This window comes from Canis lupus, chromosome 2 (assembly GCF_048164855.1).
Source record: "Canis lupus baileyi chromosome 2, mCanLup2.hap1, whole genome shotgun sequence".
NCBI lineage: Eukaryota > Metazoa > Chordata > Mammalia > Carnivora > Canidae > Canis > Canis lupus.
Genome location: NC_132839.1, coordinates 59,328,364 through 59,347,974, shown reverse-complemented (window position 1 = coordinate 59,347,974; position 19,611 = coordinate 59,328,364). Strand labels below are relative to the sequence as shown.

Here is a 19,611-nt window from a genome sequence, read left to right as displayed (position 1 = left end):
GGTGGTTCAGAGCGTTTCTCATTGCATCTTCTCAGGAGGCACATAGTGATTGCTTGTCCCACTTTCGGTGATGGTAAGATTGGTCTATGAGTTCAGGCATTGCCTCATCCTAATCCTCCACCTGTAAAGCCCCTGCCAGCCCTCCTAAAGTTTTACCACCACTGATGGTTGTGGCCTGGATCAGCTATTTCACTGGGGCTCGAAAGTGATGATATTTTTTTCTAATTCAATCATCTGCTTCTGTCCTTATTCACTGGACTACTTTTCTAAAGAAGAATTTTTCCCCGATCAACTATTTGGTTACCCTGAAATACTGTCCCTGTAGAATGAAGCTGCATAAGTGTCTTATTTTTTTCTCTTACTAATTTTTGGAATGGTGAGTTGGTGCCTGTGGTATAAAAATATATATGTTCTTTGTCCCTGATGGTTCCCAAGGGATGGGAGTGTCTTTTGTCCTAGATCTCTGGTGGCACTAGAGTTGAGGCTAATGAGTTGATCTGGGGTGGGGGCCCCTGCACAGTCTTGGGGAAAGGCTTATACCTGAAAGTGATTACAATGGGGAACTTCCAGCCCCACCTAACAGCCTGGGGCCAGTGATCAAGCTCTGGAAAGACTTTTGAACAAAGAGATTCCAAGAGCTTCTGGGTAGATGTGCAGGAGGATGGCGGGAGGACATGAAGCTTTGGGCTCCCCCACCCCAAATCTGACCTTGTAGATCTCTTCTGTGTGGCCATTATGCAATGGCATATATAGTCCAGCTAGGATCACCAAGTCCCCCTCCTGGGCTTGTGTCATTTTGCATCCTCACGGGTCATCTGTGAGTGGTTTTCTGCAGCCTGACATTGGCAGCTATGACTCAGCATCTGTGTTTGCATGAATATAACAGGTAAGAGAAGTCATCTCAGTGTAGATGTAATTAGGAATGCCCTTTCCTGCTTTGTCATTTCCTTCCTTCCTTCCTTCCTTCCTTCCTTCCTTCCTTCCTTCCTTCCTTCCTTCCTTCCTTCCTTCCTTCCTTCCTTCCTTCCTTCCTGTGTTCATCACACATCCCACACTGTGAGCTCATGTGCACAGGATGTTCTGACTGCTGTTTCTAGGGTCACACATGCCAGGTCTAGCTGCGAACAGGCAGGAAAGAGTCTTGTTGCCCTGGCATTGACTTTCTGATGAGGAGAGACAATTAATTAATGCAGTGGCACTAAATACGTGGTGGGTGGTACGCGGATGACAACTGAAAGAGTGAGTGACAGGTCAGTCAGTGGGCAACACCTGTTAGTCCATTTGCTGAGTCTCATAGATTAGATGCCAGATGCTGGATAAGGACTAGGGCTTTCTTGGTCAAGGCATATCCAGAGTCTTTGATGAAGATGGTGGGGTAAGGTGTGGACTCGGTTGGTCACTAGGGCAGCAGGGACTGGCTGGCACGTGTGTCATGGACCCTGTGAACACGGCAAGGATCCGATGTGGTCTTTATTCCAGGCCAGTAGGACAGGAAGATGTGAAATCCAGCCACACCATGAGCAAAATGCCTTCATAGTGCAGTGGGAATGTGGAAGGCTCCCCAGAGCATTCCCCAGGATGGCTGAGGGAGTGGGGAGGCCACACAGGGCTTTGGAAGGTGGGTGCTGGGTGAGGCAGGGGTCCCTCCCTCAGGTGTCAGGTGGAGCCAAGGAGGGGCAAGGGGCTCCTCAGGGCAAGCCCCCCATTATCTTCCTATTTGCCCATCGGCACAATCGTGGGGGCCTGGTAGCTTGTGATCTTGGGCACTTCACGTCTCTCTACACCTGTCACAGGCACAATAATGGCCCCCAAATATGTCCATATCCTAAGCCCTGAAGCCTGTGAAATGTGTGGCCTTCCACAGCAAAAGAGACACTGCAGGTGTGGTTAAGAGTACCCCAGACTACCTGGCTTAGTGTGTCAGAAGGGTCCTCAGGAAGGATCAGGGAGGCAGGGGTCAGAGAGAAGGGGAGCCACCAGGAGTCAGGAGTGTGGGTAGCCCAGACAGGCTGAGGTGGTGAGGCGCCAGTTCTTCCCAGAGTCGCCACAAGGCAGGTGGCCCCTCCGGTGCCCGAATTTTAACCAAGTGTGACCCATTTCTGACCCCTGCCCTCTGGAGCTGTAAGATAAATTTGTGTTGTTTTAAGCCACTAAATTTGGTCATTTGTTATGGCCACTATTGGAAACTAGCACAACCTCTTGGTTTCCTGATCTTCAAAATTGGGATCACAACACTTTCTACCTGGGGGCGTTGCTGTGATGATCTGTACATGGTGTGCATAGGATGCTCCCAGTGCAGAAGAGACTCACCTGTGTCATTCCTCCCCAGGCTCAGCTGACTCACCCCAAGGCCTCCATTGTCCCCATCATGCCTGCCTCACCCCTTAAACTACATGAGAAGGTTTACAGATGGCCTTGGGGTGCACAGCCTGCCGAGTGGTGCCATTCACCTGCTCTATAGCCAGTGGCTGCGGGTCAGAAGGGAGTGGCCTGGGGAGGGCCCACGGTGTGGGAAGGCAGAGCCATGGTCCCCAACAGAAAACTGAAGCTCGTTGTGATGACAGGCATGGGCCAGCAGTCAGGGACACTGAGCCGGCCACTGGTCTGTGTGCCCCCAGGGTTCGCCATCCCCACCCACAGGCCTCTGGTAGCACTGGGGCAAGAGCACATGGTCCCCGAGGCCCTTCATCCCAAATTCCTATCAGTTGACACAAAGACTGGGTTTCCGGAGGAGGATCTAAAGTGTTGGGGGAGATAGTTGGGGTTCTGCTGACGTGTAGACATGGCCCTTCTTGCTGAGGACACTTGGTGACAAGGCCTGGAGTTGGGGATGGGTGACAATCCAAGATCAATCATGTGGTTTCTGCCAAACACAGTACGCTGTTCAAGGGAACATGGCTGATCCCAGACAGCTTATCAACTGCTCTCGGCACCTGACAACACAGCATCATTTTGAGAAAAAGGTTGAGGATCTTTACACACCAAGTGTGTGCATGAGAGTATCCTCATCTTTCATTGAATATGTGGGAGCACACACCTTTCTGCATCTCCTCCAGTGATGTATGAGCAGGTTTTCTTCATTTTAAGCTACATCCATTTCTCTTTATTTATGTATTTATCTATTTATTTATTTAAGCAGACTCTATGCCCGGTGCTGAGTCCCATGCGGGGCTTGAGATCCACACCTGACTTAAGATCAAGACTCTGACGCTCAACCAATCATGTCACCCAGGTGCCCTTACATTTATTTTTAAAGTAATTTAAATTTGTGTTTAGTTATCAAATGCATGTTCATTGTAGGAAAACATTTCATGGAAAATGTAGAGGAATAGAAGGGAAAACCACCAAAACACCGTCACATGGATAGAGCTGCTGTAATTGCCATAATTTTATACACACACATTGTTCAACATTACAGATCATACATGTCAGCCCATATTTCATATTTCCCTAACGTCAGGTTTAGTGGCTGCCTACATTTCAGTTTAAAGGAAACTATCATATTAATATTAATGTCATCTGTGAGCTTCTGATATTCAGGTCTTTTCTTCTTTAAAAATTTTTTTTAAAAGATTTTATTTATTTATTCATGAGAGACACAGAGAGAGGCAGAGACACAGGCTGAAGGAGAAGCAGGCTCTCTGCAGGGAACCCAATGTGGGAACTCAATCCCAGGACTCCAGGATCACAACCTGAGCCAAAGGCAGACACTCAACTGCTGAGCCACTCAGGTGTCCCTGTCTTTTTTTTTTTTTAATTTTTAAAAAGTGATCTCTATACCCAGTGTGGGGCTCGAACTCATGACCATGAGATCAAGCTTTGTGTGTTCTGCTGTCTTTTCTTAATTCTTGCTTCTGTTGGTTCCACTCTGGTCTTCAGATCCAAGGACATTGAGGTCACACGATTCTAGAGTTGAGGGACATGTGTGTCCCCTGCGCATGTGGGGACCGTCCTGTGTCGCGTGTGGGAGTGCTGTCAGCAGCAGCGGTTGAGGCAGCTGTGCGCTGGGGCCAGACCTCATGGTTTGGCAGCACCCTGGCTGGCTCCATCAATCCCTCACTGTCCATGAAGCCCAGGAATCTGCTGTGTCAAAGCCAAGAAAGTCAGGTAAGGATGGAGACAAGAGAGCAAACAGCAAGTCAGAGCCTGGGTGGACGGGTGGGGGGTGAGGAGGAGCCAAGCATGAGAGAGGAAGGACCCATGGAAACAGTCCTGCCTACGAGCTTGGTCCTGCTGAGCGGTGACATCCTGACAACACATGGCCCTGCCCAGATGAGGTGCCTTAGGGACCAGGTGGTGTCTGGAGGGTTACGCTGCTGCCCGGCTCCCCAACCAGGTGGTCTTCAGTTGTGTTCTCAGAGCTTCAGGTTGGGAAGTTTGGGGCCTCGCATAGCCAGCGTGGCTAACCCTGTGCCCTCTCCTCCCCTGTCCTAGGTCAGTGACCCATGAGGCCTGGCCCTTGTGCTCCTGCTGTTCTTAGCCACCTGCCCCAGCCCGACTGAGCCTGCTTCCAGGAGGGCAGCTCACCAGGTGCAGGACAGACAGCATTACTTGCTTCTGGTGCGACATGTTGCAGACTTTTCCAAAGCGAGTTTTCCAAAATGGTGGTGTCAGGACAGCCAGGATACTGCTTCTTGGAGGGTAGCTCTGGGCCCAGCACAGGACCCAGAGAGTCAGAATGTTTGGTTGTAAACTGACATTCCCCGTAAGCTGGGCAGGTGTTTCCTGCACACATCAGGGTTGGAGCATCACAGGAGGGGTGGTCCCCGCCCCAGCCTCCCCCAGGAATTCGGGGGACTATGCTTCACCATGGTGTGAATTTCTGTCTGCTTCCCTTTTATCACTATTCTTTCCCTCTGAAAGGGAAAGAATACACATGTGTCCTACACATAATAAACCCACAACAGCTGTTGAATGAATGAATGAATTGATTAATTAATGAGTGAATGAATATAATGTAAAGTTAACAGATTACAATATAAAATTGCACCTGCAGGAGCTCCTGGCCAGCTCTGTCCATGGAGCCTGTGACTCTTGATCTCCTGGATGTAAGTTCAAGCCCTGTGTAGGGTGCAGAGATCCCTTAAAAATAAAATCATTAAAAAATAAAAATAAATAAAAGCAAAATAGCCCCTGTAATATAATTGCAGTTTTATAAAAAAATGCATGTAAAATATTCATAGTTTTTTCCCTAAAAGCTGTTACAAGACAGGCATTTGCATGTATTATTTTTCCTCCCTTGCATGTGAAGGAGTCTTCTGCTTCCCCACCCCGACCTCTAGGGGAAGGAAGGAGTCCACATGCCTGGACTCTCCCCAGGGAACTGAGCATCAGTTCCAACATCAAGAGAAAGGAGAAGCTACAGGGTGTGAAGCAAGGCCACCTAATCTAATGTTGAGAAGGGATCAGAGGCTCTCAGATGAGAAAGAGAGCCTTGGGGCACCTTCTATCGGGGTTGACAGGCCACTGGCAGTGGCTTGCAGAGGGACCAAGAGCACTTTGGGGCAGCCACAGGTGTGCAGGTGCACAGGTGTGCAGGTGGGCAGGTGCGTAGGTATGCAGGCACGCACGCAGGTGTGCAGGTAAGTAGGTGTGCAAGTGTGCAAGTGTGCAGGTGCGCAGGTGTGTCGGTGTGCAGGTATGTAGGTGTGCAGGTGAACAGGTGTGCAGGTGTGTAGGTGTCCAGAGGCTGGAATGGGAAGGAATGTTTAAGAAGTGCATCTGTGGATTATGAATTGGATTCCCTTTGATTTTCTTTGAAGATCTCCAGTGAAGATCCCAGTTGCTTTTGATTGCTCTTAGGAAGTGGTTTTTCAACACACATAACCGGGCTGGGGCTGGACTGCGTGGACTCCTGGCTTTTGCAGGAAGGAAACACATGGCAATATTACAGATGGTTTGTTCAAGGCAGTGGCGTCACGTGGGGGTTTAACTTTATTCTTTATCTGCTTCGGTGCCTTTCACATTTCCTCACCATAAATGTATTCCCTTTATAATAAAGAAAAACAAGCTTTCATAGTTTTCTTTCCCTTGATCCCTTAGGGAGTGTCTGTGTAGCAGCGAGGAGCTGCCTGGGACATCGGCCCCCTGCCTGCCTGTGCCGCAGCCCTGGGTAGGTGTCCCCGTGGCCCTCGCTAGGTCCCTCTTCTGACTCCCAAGCGACTCCCTCTCTGGCTGGCTCTGCTTGGGCTGTAACCCAGGGGTCCAAGTAGCCGACGGCTCTAGGGGGGGGCCTTGCATCTTTACCCCGGGATCTACTGTGTCTCTCCCCAAAATGAGGGTTTTGTTAATGGCTGTACCAGTCTGACTCATGTACATGAAACTCTGTTTGTTTATCTGTTTTAATTTCAAGTTTTATAAAATTCCATCATGATACTCAGCAGAGGCTACTTTTCCAGATCATAGGAGAGGTGGCTTTGGGCTGCCACCCAGGGTGACCAGTAGTTCTGCTTTGCCCATGACCGAAAGGGGTTTTGGGACACGGACCTTTTCGGTGTGGAAACAGAAACTCCCTGACACATCAGGATGAGCCAGACACCGCTGCCACCATCAGGCACCCACCTGGACTTCAATGCTACCTTAGTCCTCGGCTGCTTCTGGTGGTGTCAGGGACACTTGTCCCCCTGGAACGACAGATCTGAAAAATGCCCCTTCCTCTCCTGGATCACTGCAGGAATCAGATTAAAATGAAGGAACTTCCCTCTATATGTTGGCCTAAAGGAAGTGACCAACTGTTGGAGCCAGACAAGGGGTCTTGGAAGAAAGGGGGACATCACACCTGCCCACCGCACCAGCAGAGACACCGCCCAAAGGAAACATCTCCGAGAAGTTCCAGCATCTTCTGCTCAGGGGCTGCCCCTGCTGCAAGCCCATACGCTGCTCCCATGGGCTCTGCAAACAGGGGCTGTGTCCCCACGACAGGTGGGCCACGGGCCCCTGTCCTGGATCCTGGAACCCTGCACATGGTGAAGCTCCTCCGAGGGATGAGAAGCGTTTGGAGACGAAGAATCACAAGACACTCACAGGACCCAAAGCACAAGCTGACAGCTTCTAACTAGGTTAGCTAAACAAGGCTGCTCCTCGGAGGGAAGTGCCAGCACGGACTCTATTTTGGGCATTTCAGAGGAACATTGGTGATCATGACTTACACTGGATAGAGTGCCTATTTAGGGACATTCGTTTCACTGAAATATTTGCTGAGTATTTTTATAAAGCACTTCAAATCCGAAAAGATAAAAACAATCTCCGCAGGAGCCCTCAGAAGAGGGTGGTGAGGACACCGGCGATCACAATGCTGTAGCGTTTATGGTGCAACGACACTTTGAATACCACCTCTTCAGAGCCAAGTGAGAAAGAGCAGAGCAGAGGTGGCAGCAGAAATTGGGCATCAAACGAGTGTTGTGAGCTCAGTACCTCTGCTGATTTTCCCATAGCTCCCACTTTCCCCAGAGGACGGGAGAGTGCTAGGAAGTTCCAAGGGGTCCTCACTCCTTCCCTTGGCAGAAGGAGGGTGAGCTTGGGGAACTGTGGATGTGCTCACTTCCAGCCACCCACAGGTGTAGACAGCTTCACCTTCACCCTGCTTCCAGAAAGACTCGGTGTCAGCAGCCTCGGGTGTCCACAGTGACATTCTGGCAAGGACAGTGTACCTGAAATTCTTAACCCCGGGCATTAAATCACCTGGAGTTTATTTTCCTGAGTCAGCAAGTCTGGAAGAGGCCTGAGATTTTGTGTCTTGAACATGCTCCCAAGTAATGCTGCTGCTGCTGGCACCACACTTGGAGAGCAGGATGCAGAGCCAAACATGCTGGCCCAGTTGCTGGGAAACGGAGGGTTTCTTTGATGGTCACTAGCTCTGGTCTCGGGTAACCCTAAGACTGCTGCTTCTCCAACCACATAGGATGTGCGTGGACAGTGTGTCATGGCTAACACCTTTCCAGCCCAGTCGTTCCACGATCACAGGGGTGTGGGGCAGCAGAGCTGGAGTCAGCTCACGAGAACTGGTAGTTGCAGTTCCTGGAATTTTTTGAGCCTTTGTCAAACATAAACATTATTAAAAATTAATATATAAACTTACAATTAAATTCCATTAAGAAACAAAGGGGATAAATACTCAAAATTTATCCCTTCCTAATTATTTAATACCTCTTACTATATTATCTGTGCTCTTGAGGTTCTTTAGCTTTGCTGTGTCGGTATGCTGGGAATACTATATAGAGGTTTGTCTCTCTTCCCAACTCTGCATTCGGTGATAGCCCAATGGCAGCTTGGAATAGGCCACATGGAAGAATTGGCACAACCCAACTGGCAGGTGCAACAAACCTTATTTATTGATTTATTGCTTGACTGATTGTCTACACCAAAGAAAGTACCTAACAGGAAAAACTTATAATAATGCAGATCAAACATAAAGTTAGTGTGGAAACTGAAGCAGATTTCCGTTTCACGAATGTAATTTGTATGCGGTGAGAAACAGTTGAAGAGTAGATCCCATGTCTGACGGGATGACAGTACATTTTGGGGGGAAGGAGTAGGTGGGCTGGGATGCAGCTCCATTTGTGAAATTGTAGTTGGCTTGCATTCATAAACTGGGGATATAAAAGTTTGTTAAAAATCGATGAACCTGTTCTATGAAAAACAATTGATTGTATGGAATTTACAAAAAATAGATTGTATATTTTACTATTATTTGTAAATACCATGCTACATGCCACTTATATTAATCAGGTTTATTTATTTATTTTTTTTGACAAGCTTTTGTAAAGATTTTTTTTTGAGAGAAAACACAAGTGGGGGAGGGGCAAAAGGAGAGGGAGAAGAAGACTCCCCACTGAGCAGGGAGCCCAACACAGGCTCTATCCCAGGACCCTGAGATCATGAATGACCTGAGCCGAAAGCAGACACTCAATGGACCGAGCCACCCAGGTACCCCATTAATCAGGTTAGGAATAAACTTTTATATGTATGTCTGTGTATATGTACATATATACATATATATACATACATTTATACAGATGTATATATTTACAGATATGTACATCCATTTTCCCAGCAGAAAACCAGCTTCCTTTGCCAGCACACAACTACATGCAAAGATGCCAGTGTTCCAAAATATCTTCCCAAGTTGCTTCCCAGGTGACAATAACTTGGAAGTCACAATTAGAGATAAGTTTTGGAAAAAAAAAAAAAAAAGTTTTGAGAGGCACAAGTTCCTTAGAGTCTTGTCCCAAATTTCCACTGAGGTGTTTAGAGTTGATGCCAGAGCCTTTGTGACGATATACACTATACATAGATGTGTGACACATATATAGATTGAGTGTATATATATATATGCACATGTACACATATACACATGTACATACACTTAGACATATATAAATCTATGAGTCCTCATTGAGTACTAACTTACATCAATATTAGTGCTTTACATAGGCTGGTGCCCAAAGTTTTGAGGGGTTTTGGGAGGGTCTCACTGCCTAGGAAGTCCATGCCCTGATGCTACCCCATGATGGTTGCTTTGAAGTATAATGTCCCTTAGGAGGCGTATTGCCATCACCAGAGTGCGTAATCCAACCAATCTTGCTAAATGTTTCTATGCTTATAACACAGACTTGAAGAAATAAGAACATGTCTGGGAGTTACAGTCAGAAAATACCTCTGGTTTTTCTAGGAATCTTATCCAAAGAAATAAACTATGAGTCTTGTGGGGAGAGAATCATCAATGAACAGACTCAGATGATTGAACTCAGCATATGGCCAAATTCATGTAGATTCTCTTGTTCTTGGGCTGCCATAACAAGATACCATAGATGGTGTGGCTCAAATCACAAACATTTATTTCTCACAGTTCTGGAGTCTGGGAGGTCCATGACCAAGGCGCTGGCTGTTTCAGTTCCTAGTGAGGGCCCCTTATCTTCCTGCTGTGTCCTGATATGGTGGAAAGAGAGGAAGCAAGGTCTCTGTCACTTCTTATAAGGGCTTTAAGCCCATCATAAAGGCTTCATCCTCATGGCCTCATCTTACCCTAACTACCTCCCAAAGGCCCACCTCCAAATACCATCACACTGGGGGTTAGGCATCAACCTATGAATACTGGGGAGAGGGGAGACACAATTCAGTCCATTGCATATAGCAGCCTGGAGGCTTTTGGGCTTCTCTGTGGAGGTCTTCAGGGCAGTTCTACACGAGACTGTGGCTGAGGACCCCAAGAAAAAATGTGAGCTTTTCCCCTGGAAATATGGAGCTCATGCTTATTTTCAGCAATAAGAAGATGGTTCAGTAGTGTCATAATGATTAGAAAAAAGACACTATTTGATCAAAAATGTATTTTTTAGAATCTAAGATGATTCCAAAATTAATCTGAAAGGGTAAATCTGTGGTAAAAATCAGGAAGTTTGGGAGAAGTAGTTTAAAGAGAAATCTACACCATTACATCCAACACTGTAACATAAGCTTATAATAACCAGAAAGAAGGGACATAAATAGAGGAAGAGGTACATCAATTAACTAGAATGGGAAGTTCACAAATAAATTCAAGTTTTTATAGCAATGTAGCCTGTGATAAAAACACCATTCAAGAGCAGAGGGGGGAAAGAAAGATTCTTCAAAAATTTCACTGGGGTAATTAGTTTGTCATTGGAAACACAATTAATCTCAATGCACATCAAGTTAACTGCATGAACTACAGATCAGGAGAAGCAAACATCTGACTGTGAAATATCAAACCCGAAGAGCATCAGTAGGAAGCTGGTTTTTTGTGTGTTTTTGTTTTTTTAATTTTTTTGTTTTTAATTTAATTTATTTATTTGAGAGAGAGAGCAAGAGCACGAGTGGGGGCGGGCAGGAGAAGCAGACCCCCCACTGAGCAGGGAGCCCCATGCAGGACTTGATCCCAGGATCCTGAGATCATGATCTGAGCTGATGGCAGACGTGTCACCAACTGAGCCACCTGGGTGCACCAAGGCAGGGTTTACATCTTCTAAACATGATGCCTTAAAGGCAAGAAATTTAAAGGAAAATAAAGATAGATTTAGACAATTTAGAAGTTAAAGACTCATTTATGACACAAACAACGCAATAAAACTAAGATGCAAATAAAACACTGGAAAATATTTGTAATATGTGTGACAGAGTAAGAACATAAACATAATATATAGAGAAAGTTTCAAAAATTAATAAGACAAGTCAAATAGAAGAATGGGAAAGGATGCCAGCAATCAACTCACACACATGCACATGCACAAAACATAACATAACATGCACAACACAACATAACAAGTGAATCAAGGTGATTAGTAGCTAAAGAAATGCAAAAAGAAGTTTTGTTTTTTTTTTTTTTTTGCTTATTAGATTGTAGGGATTAAGATGATTGATGCTATCCAGAACCCATGAGGGTGTAAGACAATGGTTAGTCTCATACTCTGTTTAGGGAGTGTAAATTTTTATAATCTTTCCGGAAGATTGTCTAGAAATATTTATTAAAACTTTTAATATTTTCTCCATATCATATATATATATATATATCCATCTCAGCGATTTATTTTGTAGGTATTTAAGAGGATGGCTGGGCAAATATACTAAGGTATGATAGTTATTTATCACAGTGAAAAATTAGAAAGACTTATGATGTGCATCTCCTATAGGTTGGTTAGATAAATGACAATGTATTTTTTTAAAGATTTATTTGTATTTATTTGCGGTGGGGGCAGAGGCAGAGGGAGAGAGAATCCCAAGCAGACTCCCTGCTGAGCACAGAGTAAGAACAGGGGCTCAGTCTCACAACACTGAGATCATGAACTGAGTCGAAATCAAGAGTCAGATGCTCAACTACTGAACCAAGCAGGTACCCCAATAATATCTGTATACAGTGGACTCATTGAAAGTTATTGTGTGTGTTGCATTCACTAAGAGAAAAACATTTTCATTATACAGTATATTGTTAAAAGAATGGTAAGACACCATTTGCACAAAATTTGTATGTACATTTATAAGACAAAATTCTGGAAAGATGTTCCCTGAAATGTTAACAATAGTTAACTCAAAGTTGTGGACTTTCAAACGATTTTCTGGTTTTTGTGTGAGTGTGTGCTTTTCTGTCTTCTTTAAAATTTCTGATATTACTAAAGTGTCATTTTTTTTCAAAAAGTTATTTTCAGTTTGAAGACAACAAAAGAGAAGGGGATTGGCAAAATTGTGCCCTGAGGATAATTTATATCCTTAAAGGAATTCAATTGAGTGCAAAGGAGAGTAAGAATTAACCATGAATTCAACTCAAAAAAACAAAATCAGGAAAACAAGAGTAAGGAATTAATAGGAATTAAAGGAAAACTGTAGTAAATTAGAAAAATACTACAATTAGCAAATGTCAAAGATTTGTGTGTGGAAGACAAATGAAGAAGTAGATCAGGTCTGATCGGGTCTTAGGAAGGAAGAAGAGAAAAGAGGCCCCAAATAGCCAACCCTGGGAATACCAAAGAAAGCTAGAATCACAGAAAAGACTTACAATCTTGCCTCTCCAGTGGCACGTATTTTTTAAAAATAACATTATTGTAGGTAGGGCCCATGAGGGTGTATCATGAATTTGATATATTCTTACCACATTTCAGAGAACAATTTGACAATTATTCGAAGCCTAAACATTTTTGCTATCTATGGACTCAGAAATCTGACTTTTGGCCATTTATTCAAAGGAAATAATCATAAGATATTTAAGTAGATAGATGTGAGACGTGAGAGAGACAGAGACAGACAGAGATAGAAACAGAGAGATACAGAGACAGAGAGAGACAGAGACAAAGAGACAGAGAGATAGAGACAGAAACCGAAAAAGAGAAACAGAAACAGAGAGAGAAGAATATATAACCCACATGAACCTGCATGAGCAATGAGTAATAGTGATCATCTCTGGGAAATAATAAACAATCTTCTTTGCTTTATTCCATTTTCTATTCAAGTGTGAATCACGAACACCAAGACAAAATTTAGAAGATATAAATGAGCAATTTACAGAAAAATCAGCAATAAACATTTTTTAAAAATTCAACCTGACTGGTAATAAAAGAAATACAACTGAAAACAATGACCTGATACATTTTTAATTATCACATCAGCAAATTTCCTTAATGATAAGATCTCACGTGGTTGAGGATGCACTTAAATATGACCAAGGGGTGATGAAAAATGGTGCAATCTTCATGGAGGATGCATTTGAAATATGTATAAAAATGACAAAATTTTGCATACCTTTTAGTCAAAAACCTCAGGTATTTTGCTCTAAGGAAATAATTCTGAAATTTGAAGATTAACTAGAGGCTCTTCACTGCAGTGTGATTTACAACAGAGAGAAACCATGTGAAACCTTTACATCTTCAACAGAGAATTGGCTCATGCATGTACTTCAATATACTGTAGCCATTAACAACGAAGCAGAAGAGTTGCATGCAACCATGTGGAAATAAGTCATAGAGCAAAAAATTATCTGACTTGATAGCTTTATAGCAGATTTCTTAAGGAAAAAAAGAAGAGATACAAGATTAATACAATGTACTTTATTGTTTAATTCTAGTTTTATAAATTATACCTATATATTATAAATATTATTGATTGCCTCTTTTTCTTGCTCCTCTGCATTTCCCAAGGGCTTAATAACAAGCACTGTGACACTCACATCATTCACTTCCTATTTGTTTTCTTGCTAAAAGAATTCTATTTCATTTGGACTGCCATTAGACCAGACCAAGGAAAGGACTGGTTGTGGTCTGAACCAATCACAGCACTCTGGCTTTCCATTTTCCTAGTATCCCTCACATGTGCCCCATTTTGAATAACAAGATTCGAGGAGAACCTGGCTGTGTGGTGTATTTACTGCTGGGGCAGGTTTACTCCCCCAATAAGAGGGACCCATGTGATTGGCTGTACTCCTTCCTCAACATTTGTCTGGGATGTGATGTTATGGCTTGAGCTGATGGCAGCCTTCTGGTAAACTCCAGGGAGATGCCACAAGCACCACTGCTGGCCCTGGAAGTCTGGAGCCTCTGATCCATCATCATTCTGTTATGTAAGAAGAGAAGTCCTTCTTTGTCCATTTAAGATGGATTTTATGATACTTGCAGCAAAAACTTCTCTGATTTAATTGTGGAGTTTATAAAAGCATTTGAAAGAAACCATTACTTAATATTAAAAGCCAGAATGTCCATATCTTATCCATGTTTTCTAGGTGATACCTATAACATACTTGTAATAACAATCTAGTAAAAGTTATTTAAACATTTATAACAGTCTGGAACACATCCAGTCCCACGAAGCTGATCCCAAGAGGCCAGGTAGCCTAGAACTAATGTGCTGTGTGATCTCAGGAAAGCACCTCATGGCTCTTGAACATAGCTTCCCAGAGTGTGGAAAGACTGTGACTCAAATGACTTTCGGCTTCTTGCTAAGAGCACTAGCTAAGCCACTCAGTAGTGACCTCTGAGTCTGTCTTCCCTAAGGACAATGACTGGCTGGAAATATACTCTGTGCAGGGAAACTGCTCAGGAACAAGAGACAAGCACTATCCCTCCCCTGGCTTAGAGCAGGGTGTGTATTGGGTGGGCACTGAGAAGAGATGGGTGGTTACCGGAGGCGGATGGAGAGGCAGGCAAGACGGAAGAAGGGTAAGTAAATAAGTCATGGGAATGTAAGGTATAGCATGATGACTATGGTTAAGAATAGGTACTATATTGTATATTTGAAAGTTGCAAAGAGAGTAGATCTTAAAGGTTGTCATCACAAGAACAAAATTCTAACCTGACGGTGATGGATGTTAACCAGACTTACCATGGTGATCATTTTACAATATATACATACAAATACTGAATCATTATGTTGTATATCTGAAACTAATAGGTTATATGCCAACTGCCTCTAAAAAAATAGAAAAACAAAAACAGAGTGCACGAGAAGCAGGGCACCAAGGGTCACTTCATAATTTTCTTCGTGGTGTTAGAATACCATCTGATGTGATTCTCCTCTGTTACGAGTGGAGCGAACCCTTCCCCAAATCTCCCAACCAGAGCCTTAACTCTAACACATTCTAACACCTTCTTACTGAGGTGCCTACTATTTCCCATGGTGTGCATTCTCCCTTGCTGCAACAAGTAATAATAATAATAATGATAATATAATAATTGGTGTGTTCCTCGAGGTCTATGGCTAGAAGGTATTGACAACAGTAAGGATTTAAAACTCCTTATTGCTACTATTAGTCATGATTATTTTTGAAAAATATAGTTGTTATTAATCAAATGGGTCTAGCATATGGGTCCATCTCTGGGGAAGGGACTGAGATTCTACTGGAAGGCAGATTTGGAAGAGGCTGTAAAATATTTACCCATGTTCTCTTGCATGAAACAGGTAGGATGCAACAGCAGAACACTGATTCACACGTACGCTAACACACCCAAAGAGATGCTGACAAATATAGATGTTCAGAAGGTCCCACCATGAAAGCAGAGAACTTGTCTTTCTTGTTCACAGCTGAATCTCCAGCACATCCCCCAAAAATGCAGATCTGGTCACACAGCCCAAACTCAATAAATTTTTCTTGAATAAATGAATCCGAGCATCCTGAAACACTTTAACAGCTTACTTTGGATATTAATGGACCAGATAGATGCACATAGCTAAGACTTATACAGTGCTTGCCCTGACCAGGCAGTGGCACTAACACTGCACATGTGTTAACCCAGTTCCCTTCTCTCTGGTCCCAGGAAACAGATCCTACCTGACACGCAATGTTACATTAGCTTCAAGTGTATGACACGATTCAACAAGTTTATAGTTACCTTATGCTATGCTCACCGTAAATGTAGCTACTATCTGCAATAGATGCTATTATTCATTCCATTTTATGGAGGTGGAAACTGAGGTACCGGCCAGTTTAGTGACTCACCAGAAATCTGTGGCTGGTAAGTGGCTGATTAGAATTTAAATGCATGCAGACTCTGCTCTTAACCAATACACTAGTGAAGATACAGATGGTAACAACATGCAACTAACTTTACAGGTGTATTTGTATGTTTATACCCCAAAACACAGAATGTTCATTTTTTTCTTTCATTGAGTAAGAGGAAAAATGGTTTTTGAGTTTAAATTGGTCATTTAACAGGCAACAAAATAGAAATTACATAGATCATATAATTTGATGATGGCAAAGTAACGTTACACATAAACACCAAAAATAAGAGGAGGGAAATGCAACAATATCAGGAATGAAAAGGGAATGTAAGAACAGATTAGAGGAGATGAAAAATTAAAAGCTAATGCTCATTGTAATCTTGTGCCTGTGAATTCGAAATTCTAAATGAGATGGACAATTTTGTAGGAAAACCTAAATAATTAAAATTGATCTTAGAAGTAGGAGTCAATTCTTTCTTAGGAAAAAGGACCCCGTGTGCATGTTTACCTGGACGGGCTATACAGCAGGGCAGTGGTTGGTATATGCTGGGCTCCCCGGGGTGGGGGGCTGGAAGGTTCCCCCCACCTGGAGGGTCTGTACAGTAGGACAGTGGTTTGTACATGCAGGGCCCCGGGTGGGGGGCGGCTGGAAGGTCTCCTGCCCTGCCCTCCTCCACCCTTCCTCTCCCTTCCACGCTGTGGACGAACATTCTGGATTGGGGGAGTTTGGCGGAGGAGGAAACCCGAGCAAGGCAGGGCCACGTGGACAGCAGAGGAGACGCAAGTTCGAATCCTGAGTTGCGTCCGCACGTGTGGCGTAGACTGGGGGGGCAGGGGGGGGCGCCGGCCCTGCTCCTGCCCCGGGGCGCCGCGCCCACCCTTGGCCCCCCACCCTCACCGCCAGCTCAGGCTGGGTTGTGTGGCCAGGCTGACCCTGCTCTGGGGTGCGGGTGCGGGTGCGGGCGGGGCGCGGACGCCTCTCCCCGCCCCCGCTGCCCCCGCGGTGCTCGCTCCTCCCAGGCACACACCCCACGCAGCCTGCCAGCCAGTGCCGCGGCTGGAGACCTGGAGCCGCCAGTCAGCCCTCGGCCCGGCCCGGGACCGAGCAGAGCGCGGAGCGCGGGGCGCAGGAGACCTGCAAGACTGAACTGCGCGCAGCTCTCCTCTTCCACGCCTCCTTGTTTCCCTTAAAAAAAAAGAGAGAGAGAACTCTCTTGTTCTCACTCGAACTTGGCGGAGCCAGGGAGGGATCAGAAAGGCACTGACGCAGAGGTTTTATTTGACCAAGTTCTGGGCAAGTCACAGGACCCACGAGGCCGGAGTCATCCCAGCTCCCGGCGCTTTCAGCCTGGCAGTGCCCTTGGGGAACCAGCTTGAAGCCGAGGGCGGGAATGCCAGGTGACCCTGGACTTTGCTTTTGGAGTAATGACCCTACCGGTGGTCTGCGCTCAGGTGGCCTGGTTCGGTGAGCGTCTCCGCCAGGTAAGAGCACCCCAAGGGTCTCCCCCCCGCTGCAGCCGGTGGGAGGGATCTTGAGCTCCCGAGAAGTAAGTCCACGATGTTTAGCCCAGGCAGGAGTGGGAGGCTGGGAGAGGCTGCTTTTATCACAGGAAATTGTGGGTGAAGGGTGTGGAAGATAGATTTACATTTTTTCTCATTTTTGCACTGACGCGTGGGGGTGAGATGCGTAGGGGCCTGGGTTTTTGTAGGAAATGGTTGCGGAGTGGTGCTGGGTGATAGGCGTCTGAATTCCTGCAAGGACTGAAGGGGGAGCAAAGCCTACATTTTTGCAGAAACCTGTGAGGATCGGGTTATGAGAGGTTATGATCCGGAACACGTTTGAGAAATCGTAAAGAGTTTGAATGTGAGCGTTTCAAAGCAGTGATGGAGAAGCACTTACCGCGCTGCTTGCACCTGACGCCACGCTTGGCCTTCGCGGAGATGCCCGCGGACAGCGGCGGCCCCGGAGCGCTCACCGCCGGCGTCCAGCACCTCGGACAGCGCCAGCATCGCGCTGAGCCCCGGGCTCCCCGCGCCCCGCGCCCTGCGCCCCGCTCCCCGCCGCCGGGACCCGCTGCGCATCGCCGCCCGAAGGCCCCGGAGAAGGGACTCCTCCTGAATCGCTAACGCTAACGTGGAGCTCAGCTTCTGATCCGCCTCTGACTGCTTCCCGTGGCTGCGGAAGGAAGAGGCGGAGTATAAAACATCCCCACGCTTCCGCGAATGCTACTCCGGAACGGTGTGGCCTCCTGCATTTTGAAAGGCGTACCCAAACTCCTCCAAAATCTAGTATTTTTTGAGCGCTCCTCTGCTCCAGGGCCCTGTGCTAAGCGCTCTCCATGCGTTCTGCTCTTGTTACGCACAGCCCGCGGCGAGCTTGGGTGCTATTATCTTCCATCGATCGATCGATGGAAAACCGCAGCAAGAGAGGCTCAGTAGCCCTTCCCATTCTATACAACCGGCTAGTGCTGTCCCGCACCTGTAAACCCCACCAGGGGCTGCGGTCCTGGGGAGGTGTGCCTGAGTGGGTGAAATTCCCTCCTGAAAGCTCCGGGCTTGGGTTCAGAGGAGCAGAGTTTGAACCAAAGCTGTACCACTTACGAACGTGTGCTCTTGGGCAAAATCACCCAACCTGTCTGAACTTCAGGCTCAGTGCCTGTAAAATTAGGATAATAATGCTTCCTTTGCAAGAGTGCTGAGGAAGATGATCGAAGAGATCATGGATGTGGGAAAACTCTGCAAACTGCAGACTGTGGTTGGGAAGTGGAGGCCAGAAAGGGAGGAGCAGGTGATTGGAAGAGGAAGAGGGTGGGTGATGAATGGCAGTGGCACTGGGGTGGGTGCTGGGCACCCCAGTGGGAGGGTTCAGAGGGAGGATCCTGGATGAGTTTAATTCAACATAATAATTCCTTATTTACAGGACTTTGTAGGGAGTGTTCACATATTGCCTACATTTGACCCTCATAACAATCTTATAAGGCAAAACTGAAGTTCTTTGGCAAAATGATGCTTGCCAGCAGCTCCACAGCTACCTAGTAGCTGGGGGCTGAGATTAGAATCCAGGTCACCTGCCTCTCTACTCTGGAATCTTTCTGCCACAGTTGTCCATCCTTGGGAGCTCAGACTGTGGAACAATTACAGAACTAGGGTCCATTTAGAGAAACACATAAATATCAGGACAAACCATGTGAAAGAAAAGTGATTTTTAAACCACTGTTTGACCTACAGAAACAGCAAATTCATATAGATTAACCGAATGCATGCTCATTGAGTCCATTTTATTTTGTTCCACAAAGACTTGTTTTAAAGATTTTATTTATTTATTTGAGAGAGAGAGAGAGAGAGAGAGAGCAAGTGACCACAAGCAGGGGGAACAGCAGACAGAGGCAGAAGGAGAAACAAACTCCCCGCCGAGCAGGGAACCCAATGTGGGGCTCCATCCCAGGACCCTGGGACCATGACCCCAGCCGAAGGCAGATGCTTAACTGACTGAGCTACCCAAATGCCCCTCTACAAAGACTTTAAAGCAATTTATAAAGATCCACAAGGTGTTAGGTTGACACATATCAGAAGTAGTTGAGATTCATTAAGATTTAATTGTGTGCAAACTTATGTGTGCAAACATAAGAACAGCCATATGCTTATCTCCCTGAGACTACCACTGCATTGAACTCGTCC

General features: G+C 45.6%; 1 protein-coding gene and 1 long non-coding RNA gene across 3 annotated transcripts in view; one reads left to right on the top strand and one right to left on the bottom strand.

The window, feature by feature from the left end:
- Positions 1–3,219: 3,219 nt before the first annotated feature.
- Positions 3,220–18,101, bottom strand: LOC140619185 (uncharacterized). 2 transcript variants are annotated; one of them, XR_012019111.1, is made up of 3 exons: positions 17,834–18,101; positions 4,991–5,082; positions 3,220–4,083 (listed from the first exon to the last, which is right to left on the bottom strand). It is a non-coding gene; the product is annotated as an uncharacterized lncRNA (long non-coding RNA). The 2 variants fall into 2 exon arrangements; XR_012019112.1 differs by having other exon boundaries at positions 3,220–4,080; positions 17,834–18,098.
- Positions 16,938–19,611, top strand: part of ANKRD34C (ankyrin repeat domain 34C) — a 15,124-nt gene continuing 12,450 nt past the window's right edge. Inside the window, exon 1 of the mRNA XM_072802155.1 lies at positions 16,938–17,415. The gene's annotated coding sequence lies outside the window, so the exon portion shown is untranslated. The remainder of the gene's footprint in view (positions 17,416–19,611) is intronic.